At 37.5% G+C, this 9176-nt stretch overlaps 1 pseudogene; it reads left to right on the forward strand.

Moving 5' to 3' along the window:
- Window positions 1-3098, forward strand: part of LOC131402294 (olfactory receptor 5M11-like) — a 40861-nt pseudogene extending 37763 nt beyond the window's left edge.
- Window positions 3099-9176: the final 6078 nt, after the last annotated feature.

Here is a 9176-nt window from a genome sequence, read left to right on the forward strand (position 1 = left end):
AACCCCATTTTCTTTATTTTTTTCTATAACAGTGCCATTTGAAACACCGTTTACTTACTCACAATACTGTCTATCTCTGTCAACTAGAATGTGAATGCCAGAAGGGCAGGGGGTTTGAAGGTTTTGTTCATTTCTGCATCTGCAGTGCCTAATCACATGATAAGTTGAGCATCAATAAATACTTGTTTATGAATATCTAGCTTGATGTCCACCATGACTTGAGAGGGTGACAGAACCGATACTGTTAATCCCACTTACAAATGGGGAAAAGTGGTAACTCATGGTTAAGGGTCATTATATTTCATCTATAACAATTATTAGTGTATTCAACAATTGTTTATTAAGTATTTACAATTCTCGGTAACGGAGATATAGGTATCAAAAGAATTTGTCACTATCGAGCTGGCCTTGTGGCGTAGCGGTTAAGTGAGCACACTCCGCCGCTGGCGGCCCGTGTTCAGATCCCGGGCGCACAATGATGCACTGATGCACCGCTTGTCAGGCCATGCTGGGGCGGCGTCCCATATAAAGTAGAGGAAGATGGGCATGGATGTTAGCCCAGGGCCAGTCTTCCTCAGCAAAAAGAGGAGGATTGTCATAGATGTTAGCTCAGGGCTGATCTTCCTCACACACACAAAAAAGAATTTGTCACTATCTTTCTAAAACTAATACTATAGTAAGTTGTAGTGACTCATTATTGAAAAGAAACAAGAATTGGGAGGAGTTTCAAAAGAAACAAAGTATGAGAGAAAGGGCAAAAAATAAAAGCATCTCAAGAGAAAGGAAGAGGGGATTCAGCTCTAGTTGTGACATGAAGGAGATAAAAAGCCATAGGGTTTGGAATACCTCTAATAGACACAAGCTGTGATTCATAACTTAAATACGAACTATGAAAACTTACTCCTTTTCTTTATCAATACATTACATCATTGCTGTAGATGGTCCTCAAAATGCTAAGTAAGATTTGATTTGATTTGATGATTATTTGTTCAATCATTTGGCATATGTTTATGGGACCACTGTGACAGTGCTTTTTTAAAGTGTGATTCTGGGAACATCTGCATCAGAATTTTCTGGATAATTGTTGCATATGATGATCCCAGTATCCCACATAAGACTTTATGAAATGAATGTTCTGCGACTTTTATTGAATAACAAGCTTCCAAAGCAACTGCTTTGTACACTAAAGTTCAAAAGTACTAATTCTCCTAAGCATATTACATCATGAAAAGCTCCATGGAGACACAGACACGAGTAAAACATTGCAAGTAATTCATTTTTCATGCTTACACTGTTTTTTCCTTTTCTTTGTAAAATCAGTGTGTAAACATATGCTGAGAAGTCACAGTACAATAATGAACTGGACTTTGTCCCTCACCCTGAAGAACTAAAATATGAGTAGAAAGTAGATTCACTATGATGATGTAATGTCCCAGTGAACAAATTAGCAGTATATAGAGTGCGCTGGAAGCAGAAAACCTAAAGGGATTAATTCCAGCTCACGCACGATGTGAGTGGAGTGAGGCATGCTTCACAAAGGACTGGGCTTTGAACTAGGTTTTATAGGATGTGTAGAGTTCGAGAGGCAAAAAATAGTGCAGGGATATAGGGAATACGTACCACGGTTGTATATGGAAATAGGAAAAGGTATAAGTATAGTTATCTACAGGTATTCCTATAGGTATAACTGTAGGTATACAGATAGAAATAGAATACTTACAGTGGCAACTGAAATCACGGCTTAGTAGAAGTACAAAGTTGGGTTATGATAGTATTCATTTAATGACATACGAAGGTTTAGAGAAAAGTTGTTTCAGTCGTCGGTAATGTGATTTGTACCTTCATGCTGCTTTCTTTTCATTTGTTTCCAATGCAGGCACAGACTCTCAGAAAATGTCCATCACAAATGAGAGTGCAATAACAGAATTCATTCTCCTGGGGCTCACAGATCGCCCCGAACTCCAGCCTCTCCTCTTTGTGCTGTTTCTGGTTGTGGACTTTGTCACCCTCATAGGAAACCTGGGCATGATGGTGTTAATCAGCCTCGACTCTCGCCTTCACGTGCCCATGGACTTCTTCCTCACTAGTTTAGCCTTTGTAGATTTGTGCTAGACCTCGAACGCAACCCCGCAGATGTTGACTAATTTCTTACCAGAAAAGAAGAGCGTCACCTTCGCTGGATGCTTTACACAGTGTGACATATTCATTGCACTTCTCCTGACTGAGATTCACATGCTGGCAGCAATGGCCTATGACCGCTACTTGGCCATATGCAACCCTCTGCGCTACGGTGCGAAAATGTCCAGGCGTGTCTCCATCTGCTTAGCCACATTTCCTTACGTCTGTGGCTTCTCAGATGGGCTATTCCAGGCCATCCTGACCTTCCACTTGACCTTCTGTAGATCTAGTGTCATCAACCACATCTGCTGTGCAGATTCGCCACTCGTGAAGCTTTCTTGCTCTGATACTTATGTCAAAGATCAGCCATGCTCATACCAGCTGGCTTCAACCTCTCCAACTCTCTCACCATCATCCTGGTGTCCTATGCCTTCATTATTGCTGCCATTCTCCGGATCAAATCAGCAGAGGGAAGGCACAAGGCATTCTCCACCTGTTGTTCCCAAGTGATGGCTGTTACTCTATCTTATGGAACTCTCTTCTGCATGTATGTAAGACCACCAACAGATAAGACTATCGAAGAATCAAAAATAATAGCTGTCTTCTATACTTTTCTAAGCCCAGTGCCTAATCCATTCACCTACAGTCTGCAGAAAAAGATGTAAAGCTGGCCTTGAAGAATGTGCTCAGATGACATATGGCCACTAGGATGGCAATGCCTCCAATTTCCAATAAACCATAACTGTAAATATTTGGCTCAAATGTCTCTGCATTTTCATGACGAGTGTTGGTGTTCTTTCTGGATATGACACAAGTGTCTCAGCTAAAAAGCTCATGTCTGGGAAGAAATGAGCTGCACTTATTAGTCTAGGCCCTTATTCCTCAATGTGTGGTCCATGGACCAGGAGCGAAAGTGTTAACCTTGGAAGTTGTTAGAAACGTAGCATTGCATTCTGTGCCTCAGGTCTACCATACACAGATCTCTGTTTTAACAAAATCCTGGGTGATCTGTAAACACTTTAAATTTTGAGGAGAACTGCTCTAAGTGAAAAGTCCTCGTTAATACTCCCTGAAATGCTGGTGTACTCTTGTTTACAATGGTAAACAGGACAAACATTCTCTCAGCTCAGTTCCTTGAATTTATTCCATTCTTATTACCATCTGTCTTTTGGGGCTAGGAGTCTTTAAGAAACACCCTTCTGCATACCTCTTTGACGTACTAAGTGAAGCCAGAGCCTGTGGGTCGCAATAGTAGTTTCCTGTTTCTCGTGAACGTGCTTGTGTAATGGCCCCTTTGGGAATGCGAAGAGAGACGAATAGAGTGATCTTTCTTTTCCTAGACTTGAGTTTGTGGATCTAGTTTGTGGCCTCTGAGCTGTTGGGGCCTGCTTCTTCCCTGTGACTTGTAAGCCTTGGTCCACAAACTCAAGTCTAGGCAAAGAATGAATGCTCTCTGCTTTGAAAAATTGAGAATTTACTTGGGATTATCTTTTATCTTCTCATTTTTTTAAATAAAAGTTTGGATTATTGATTGAGTCTTGCTTCTTTTCTCATATTTCACCAAAACACTGCTTAAGCTGAAACCCACTAAATTTGGTATTTTGTATCGTTCAGTTTTCAATACTTTTTAATATTCCCTGTGACTTTTTAACTTATGGATTATTTAGAAGAGAGTGCTTAATTACCTTATATTTGGACTTTTAAATGATATATCATTGTTACATATTTGTAACTTAGTTTGTTGTCAGAGAACACAGCCTTATGATTTTAATCTTGAAATTTTATTGACTATTTTTTTTCCTGGTTTGTTGAGATATAATTGACATATAAAATTGTGTAGGCTTAAGTTGGACAACATGATGATTTCATAAAACTATATATTGTGAAATGATTATGACAATAAGGTTAGTTAGCGCTCTATCATCTCACATGATTACAATTTTTTGTTGTTGTCTTAGAGGTGGCCAAATCATTTCAGATCCATTCTCTTAGCACTTGCTAGTACAAAAAAACAGTATTTTTAACTATAGTCACCATGCTGTACATTAGATCCCCAGAAGTTATTCATCTTATAACTGGAAGTTTGTACCCTTTGACTGACATCTCCCCACTTTCCCCACCCCTGCCAACCACCATTCTAGTCTCTGGTTCAACGAGTTCAGTTTTTTTATATTCCATGTAAAGGGGAGATCATACAGTATTTGTCTTTTTCTTCCTTCCTAAAGAAGGAAAAAAATAAAAACATCCTGATTATTAAAAGAATGTGGCATACTAAATATGTCATATTAACACGGTTATATTATATAATTAAAAAGAAGCCAAATTCAAAGAGCATCAACCAATTCGGAATATTCTTGCAATACTATTTAGTTTTAAAATACTACAACCAAATTCATGCAGACTTGAGGAACTATTATGTAAAATTATTTATGGGTAGACAGGAACCAAAAGGTAATATGTAAAATTATATAACAATAGCTGTTAGTTATGTAGTAGAGAAAATTATATAAAACTTCTGTAAGAGAAGAATATACTAAATCAGAGGTGAGTATTCTTTATTGAGAAAGGATTCTGTTTTGATTGAGGAAACTAATGAAACAAATCATAGAGGAATTAAAATATGTAAAACATTAAGTTCTTTCTTGAAAAAATAAAACACATATGGTTTTATATTCAAGAGAAGTAGACTCAAATATATACCAAAGTGCGGCGAGAAAAATCATTGTAATTAGAGATCTGAGTTTCTTTGAGAAGATAATCAGCTTTCATTAAAGGAAACTATGTAATATATGAAAGTAAATCATTTTCATATTCAAGAAAAATATCATAAAGCACTTCCCTTGTTGGTAAGAGTAGCTCAGTGGTGTTCAATATTGATTCCCTAGGAAGTGAAATGAAGAACTTATCTGCTAAGTAATCAAGTGGAAATGAGTTCTTGAGGGAGACTAAAAATATGACTCTGTATTATTATAAACAGCTGACTTCTGCTTTTGTGTTTCTTATCAATCATCATTTCCAAACTACTTTTCCAATCACTGTTTCCATTAGACTTTCATTTGATCCCAAACTATGCATATATAAAAAATATTTTGTTATCCAAGAGAATTGCATTCAGGTACCACCAACAAGGAATATCTTTTTTATTGTTTTTGAGACTCATTATTTTATCATGGGGAGACTATCAAAATAGAACTTTTCTCCATTGTACTAATGTTTCTCATAAACACTGTTCTCAAAGCCTGTTCCACATCCTTGTTCCTCAGGCTGTAGATAAATGGATTCAGGATGGAACCCACAAAAATACAAACACGCCCACAATTTTTCACTTGTTCAACAGTCTGTTCATTTGCTGGTCTCATGCACATGCCACCATAAAACACAATGACAGCTGTCAGGGGAGCTGCAGGTGGAGAAGTCTTTGTGCTGCCCTTCACTGGAATATGTCTTCATAACTGTGATGAAAGTGAAAATGTAGCAGTTGAGGATGATGAGTGGGGACACTGTGAGTTGAATCTTTGTGGACACAAACAGGGCAGGTTGCTTTATGTAAGTGTCAGAACATGTCAACATTAAGAGGGGTGGGCCAGCACAGTAGAAATGATTGTTGGTATTAGATCCACAAAAGGACAAGTGAGAGGTCAATATTACCTGCATTGTGCCCACCATGGAACCCCAGAGGGAGGGGAAAGTGAGCAGGTAGATGCAACGTGGCCTTGACATTCTGCTGTTGCAATGCAGGGGATTGCAGATTGCCATGTCCCTGTCATAGGCCAAGCCACTGAGCATGTAATACTCAGCAAGGAACAGACTCGTGAAGACTTGAGAAAGCTTTTACATATTTCATTGACCACTCCTATTACTACTTAAAACTCTTCATCCAACTAATTCTCCTTCTTCTGCTGCTTCTCTCATTCATTTTCTTTTTATAATTATATTTATTTATTCTTTTCCCCCCAAAGCCCCAGTAGATAGTTGTGTGTCATAGCTGCACATACTTCTAGTTGCTGTATGTGGGACGCGGCCTCAGCATGGCCGGAGAAGCGGTGCGTCTATGCACGCCCGGGATCAGAACCCGGGCCGCCAGCAGTGGAGTGTGCGCACTTAACCGCTAAGCCACGGGGCTGGCCCTCTCATTCATTTTCTTATTTTTTTTTATCCCAGCTTCCTTGATACCAGAAACAAAGAGAAGAGAAGAGATAAGAGATAAACAGATTTCTTTCTGGATTCCATCCTTGATGTAATAGTGAAAAATTTTCCAGGTGAAGAAAGGGTTTGACAAATTAAGCTTCAATGGTTAGCTCTTGTCCTGTTTTAATTTAAGTATGGGAAGAGCCCTGATAATGTTGTGCCTCTGTTGTCGTTTTTATTCGTACCTCAGTATTAATAATCCAGTGAATAATTTGATCTGGTTGACTGTGAGGAAAGCGAAACTTACCTTTAAATCAAATTTATGCAGGTAAATTTACTTACAATAAAATATAATAATTTTAGTGCAATTTGACAAATGTGCTCAGCCATGAAATCATAATTCAAGTTGTCAAGGCTGCTGTGCAGGTAGGGAGAGGGGTGGGGATAGGAAATGTAAAAAGGACACAGGGGCCGGCCCGGTGGCACAAGCGGTTAAGTGCGCGTGCTCCGCTGCAGCAGCCAGGGGTTCGCCAGTTCGGATCCAGAAGCGCAGCGATGCACCACTTGGCAAACTATGCTGTGGTGGCATCCCATATAAAGTGGAGGAAGATGGGCATGGATGTTAGCCCAGGGCCAGTCTTCCTCAGCAAAAAAAAACAGGAGGATTGGCAGATGTTAGCACAGGGCTGATCTCCTCACACACACACAAAAAAAGACACAAAGCTCACTCTTTTTAGCAACATTGTGACATGTTTACTTGAATAAATGGATTAATTTTCCTAGAACTGTTGCAAGCCTTTGGTAAATATCCAGAGTTCTCAAGAGTTGATTTTGACAACTTTTGCCAGTGTTCTCATTGCTGTTTTAGAGAAACAGGTTTTGGGAGGTCATCACTCTGCCCTTCAGGAAGTTACTCTCTCTATATATATGCAATGCTTTTGAGATTCATTTAACTTGTATTAGTAGTTTGTTCATTTTTTGCTGAGTGGTATTCCATTATATGGGTATATCACAATTTGTTTAATCTATGCATTTGTCAACATATATCTGAGTTTCTTTGTGGGTATACGTCTTCTTTTCTCTTGTATAAATACATAACGCTTACTGGGCTATAGTTTTATATGGCACTTAACTTTACGAGACATTTTATAAGGAACAACCAGTTTTCCAAAGTCATTAAATTATTTTATACGCCATCAAGTGACATATTATGAAATTTACAATTACTTCACATTGTCATTGTCTATCTTTTTCTTGCTAATCTTTTTAATTCTTGCCATTGATGTGACTGTGAAGTGGTATCCAGTTGTAGTTAGGATTTGCATTTTCTTGACAGTTATGGTTGCTGACATTCTTTTCACGTGGTTATTGGCTATTCGCAAACTTTCTTTTATGAACTCTCTGTTGACCTCATAGACTTTTTTGTTTTTTGGTTAGGATGGTTATAACTTGAGCAGTTTATTGTGGAAAATCTTCATGTATTCTGAATACAAATCCTTGTCAGAATAACTGAAAGTGAATATTTTTCCTAGTCTGTGGCTTTCCTCGTCTTTCTGCTCCTCAAATCTCTCACCTGCTGTACCTTCCTACTCCTCACTATCATTAGATAACCTCATTTCAGTGTTTATAGAGAAAAATTTAAGCTTTCTGATTGGGATTCCCTGTTCTTTACTATATTAAAATTGCAAAACTTATCTGCATGTATTTTCCTCCTTCCATAGTATTAAAAGTGACGGTTAAATTCTTTACGTGTGCTGAAGATCTCACACACAGTACCAAGCAGTGTCTACCAGAGTTAGGTAGGGTTATTGGCCTCAAAGGAGAATCTAGTTCCCAAAGCATTAAATTAAGGTTATGCCCTTGACGAACAAAGAGTATTTTAATTGGTTTTTAAAATTTATTTAAAAAATACTCTATGGAATATACTTAGCAAATACATTATAAATCTTCCTACTGTGCTTTTACAAAATATGGTAAATCAGCTTTTACAGGTAGGTTATTTTCTACATTTGTTTGCAAAAATATGTTTTGTTGTTTTGTGTGGAGATTAGTATCCTCTAAATGTGGAAAAAATTGCATCTAAAGCATCCTGCCGTCATTTTCTTCATAATACTTGCTTCTAACTGACATGATGTTATACGTTTTATCATGTGTTTAATATCTGTTCCTCCTCCTACAACATGTGCTCCATGAGGACGGGGAATTTGTTCACTGCTGCAACTACAGATCCTAGAACAGAAAAATATCAAATTTTGCAGTGTACGTGAATAAATGAGTGGGTAAATTTATAAAGCAGAGAGAACAAGTCTTCATTCTGTACCTTCTGAGCCATATATCAAGAGTTAAATTTCACTAAATTCAGTGTCCTCTTTAAGAAATTAAGTCAGACTATAAGTTTCAAGAGAAAATGCTGTGCTGAACATTTATCTTCTATTTTATATCTGAAACAATAGGACATCACAGCGCAAGGGACCCTAGAAATCCAACTTCCTTTGTCCATTTGAATGATGTTGATGATGTGCTGCTTTTCCTGTCTAATTTTCATTTTTTTGGCTTTTTTTCCCAAAACATTTGGAAAAAATATCAAATATGAAGTTCCCCAAGAAGACAGTTATAAATGTATACATATGTATATATAATATGTAATATTATAACATATTATCTATTAATTAATATAAAATACAATTATATGTAAATACATTATATATACATGAGAGAGAGAGTGAATGTGTTTGCGTGTTTGAGATGTGTATATATATATATAGAGAGAGAGATAACAGAGATAGAGTGTGAAAATATTTACATAGAAATCTTGATGTGTGTGTTGAAAAGAGAAGAGTAATTTCCTCATAGATGAATAGATCAATAAGTAAGCGATAAAATGGATGGAATAAAATAATAAAAGCAGAATCTGGATCAGAATGAATTCC

Source organism: Diceros bicornis (genome assembly GCF_020826845.1).
Source record: "Diceros bicornis minor isolate mBicDic1 chromosome 6 unlocalized genomic scaffold, mDicBic1.mat.cur SUPER_6_unloc_1, whole genome shotgun sequence".
Taxonomy (NCBI): domain Eukaryota; kingdom Metazoa; phylum Chordata; class Mammalia; order Perissodactyla; family Rhinocerotidae; genus Diceros; species Diceros bicornis.